The sequence below is a fragment of the Leptonychotes weddellii genome, chromosome X (genome assembly GCF_054177405.1).
Source record: "Leptonychotes weddellii isolate Sample4059 chromosome X, ASM5417740v2, whole genome shotgun sequence".
NCBI lineage: Eukaryota > Metazoa > Chordata > Mammalia > Carnivora > Phocidae > Leptonychotes > Leptonychotes weddellii.
Window position 1 is genome coordinate 104,121,197 of NC_138385.1, and position 2,844 is coordinate 104,124,040.

Below are 2,844 nucleotides of genomic sequence, written 5' to 3' on the forward strand. Positions count from 1 at the left end.
CTGAAACTAATAGAAAGAAAAGTGTTGTACACACACACAAAAGTCTGTGTAACTCAGTTGAAAATTCAGCACTAATTAACTAAAATTGACTCAGTTGAAAAGTCAACACTAATACTTATTAGGCACCTCTAGGTGACAGTTGACTTTGTATGAACTTCATTTTTCTAGACTTATTACAGAATTAAAATAAAGTAGTCAGGAAATTTGATAGAAATTTAAAGGAATTTTGATTTTTCAGAAAGCTGAAATTATCGAGAAAGCATTTTTTTTAGTACAAAGAGCATGAGAGAGAGAACCTATAAAAACTAATTTTTTAGGTTTCAGTGGAGATGTTTTACAAAACATTTGTTGTTATTTCCAATCTTTAAAAGTAATTATATCTTTCAATGACTTCAATGCAAGGAGCTACTGAAAATTAGACTCAGGGTGGGAGCGGGGAGGAAGCAAGGATACTAACATTTGAAATATCAGGCACCTACTGTTATCTTTTTGGTTCTTCGTTGACTTTCTCTTTATTACGACCCTGGGAAGAGATTGTTCACCCTGGAGGTAACAAATTACAAAACAAACAAACAAAAAACGAAAAAATAACCTGTGTCTTTTATCCCGGCCGTTGACGGGCTGATTCGGTGCTCTGCACAAAGGATTATAAAGTTGGGGAGCTTTTTATTAATTTAATTGCCGAACTGCCTTCTCTACAAGCCCCTTAGAGAACACTTAGCAGAAGGAGCTAACCTGCGGTAGATGGCCTAATGAACTTTGACAGAGTCTTATTTGCTCTTGAACCAGGCAAGCAGTTAATGGTTGGGGGAGAACGTGAAGCAAACGGAAACGTTTGCTGATAGACACTGGAACACGTCTAAATGGGATATTTTGTAATTAGATGTCTTTGGTTTGTTAGAATAGAGAGCTAATGCCTCTAGAAGATTGACCTCGGAATGGATCAATTAGCCTTATACCAGAAAATATGTATTCAATTCTGACGTTTAAGGAGGAAAATACAAATTTCCTGAGACATGCTAAGAACAGCCTTCAACAAATTAGTGTCAAAGACAGAAACTGTTTACAGTTCATACACTTGTGGAAATGATGTAACTGATACATATGTAGATAATTATAACAATATCTATTCCTACGGAGTTTTTCCAAGGGGCCATCAGAAACACCAAGATGAGATTTTTACTACGCTTTTGAGCCAGATCCAAGGTCACCCTCTTACAAACTGCCTTTTCCCCAAGACTCTGGGAGACGTGCAGATCACATGGAAAGCACAGGGGAGTACTTGTCAGACTATCGTGTTAACTGTCATCGTTTTTGCATGAGGGTGCATTCTTTGGGCAGCCACGTAGTTGAGATACCCACCGTGTGAGCAACTCGGCAGGTTCTAATAAATCATTGCGGGGTCATGGCCTAGGACGTGCAGAGTACCCCACATAAGCAAACATTCAGCTTCAAAAATAGTTTACCGTGACTTCAATTAAAAAAACCCACTTTTTTTTTTTTTTTCAAATTGTAATTACCCGAAAAAGCTTCTACAAGTTTCAGATCATGGTAACTATAATTAATAGTACTGCATGTTCAGCTGAAATTTGCTAAGAGTAGATGTTACACATTCTCATCACACACACACAAAGTAACGGTGCGAGGTGGTGCCTATATTATTTGCCCTGATTGTGGTGATTTTGTTACGGTGTAGATGTCTATCAAATCATCATGTCATACCCCTTGAATGCATACAGTATTACTTGTCAGTTATACCTCAATAAACCTGGGCGGAGGTATAAGAAAAGAGAAAGAAGCCTACATTACAAAAAAAGGAATCCCATACAGTGACTGTTAACATATCAGAGGACAGCCATGGTAATTTAGGAGTTTAAAAAACAAAATGTATGTATGACTAGAAGGCTTAAATCAGGGACACGAAAAACTACACAAAAACCTTGGAAAAGAAAATTGAATTTAAGCTATGGAAGAATACTTTTAATTCTATTAAAAGGTAGGGATGCTGAGCCATGTGAAAAATATTATCTTCAAAAATTATTTGCAGGGACCTTCCTTGAATTGACAGTATATCGATCAAATTTTGGAGAAGAGATATCGGTTGCACCTGGGTTCAGTTTATCTCAATGTTGATTGATGAACTCTGAAGTGATAAGAACGAGGTAAGAGGCAGCCAGGTTGGACTTGTCATGAAATGAATGACAGCATGCGCTATTTTAACGAGGAACCAGCTCGCAGACAAAAGGAAGCGGTGCTTACGATTAACACGTGAATTCTGGTTCTGTTCGCACGGCCACGGCTAAGTCAATCAGCAAAGCTTCATTATTTGTTATTAGGTTCTGTGGTTTTGGCTACATTTCTCCTGTGACCTATTGCGTCCTATCTTTAGGCTCTTGATTTCAAATGATGGGGGTGCACAGCCTCATCCAAGACCTCAGAGATAGGAACCGTGCAAGGTACACATGTTTCTATAGACTTTGCCAGCAAAGTGTATCCAGGGAATAAAACAGCACATAGATACCTAAGTCAAATTCTGGATTTTTTTTTTTTTAAAGTACTTTGCATTTGATGTGCATCATACACTAATTAAATCGTGCATAATGCTAAATTTTAAAATGTTGTTGTGGATTTCCATTTGAAGAAGACCACTCCAGCCGAAAGAGTGATGTTCAGACAATAGGCATAGTTTGAGAAACGGAAATTCAGAGCAGGAATCCCAGACCATTAATAAGGTGCCGCTGACAGTGACGGAGAAGAAACTCCTATTCTGTTCTGATGAATACTTTAAATGTTCTTGTTTCCCTTGCAAAGAAAATAAATAAATAATAAATGCTTTGAAATATT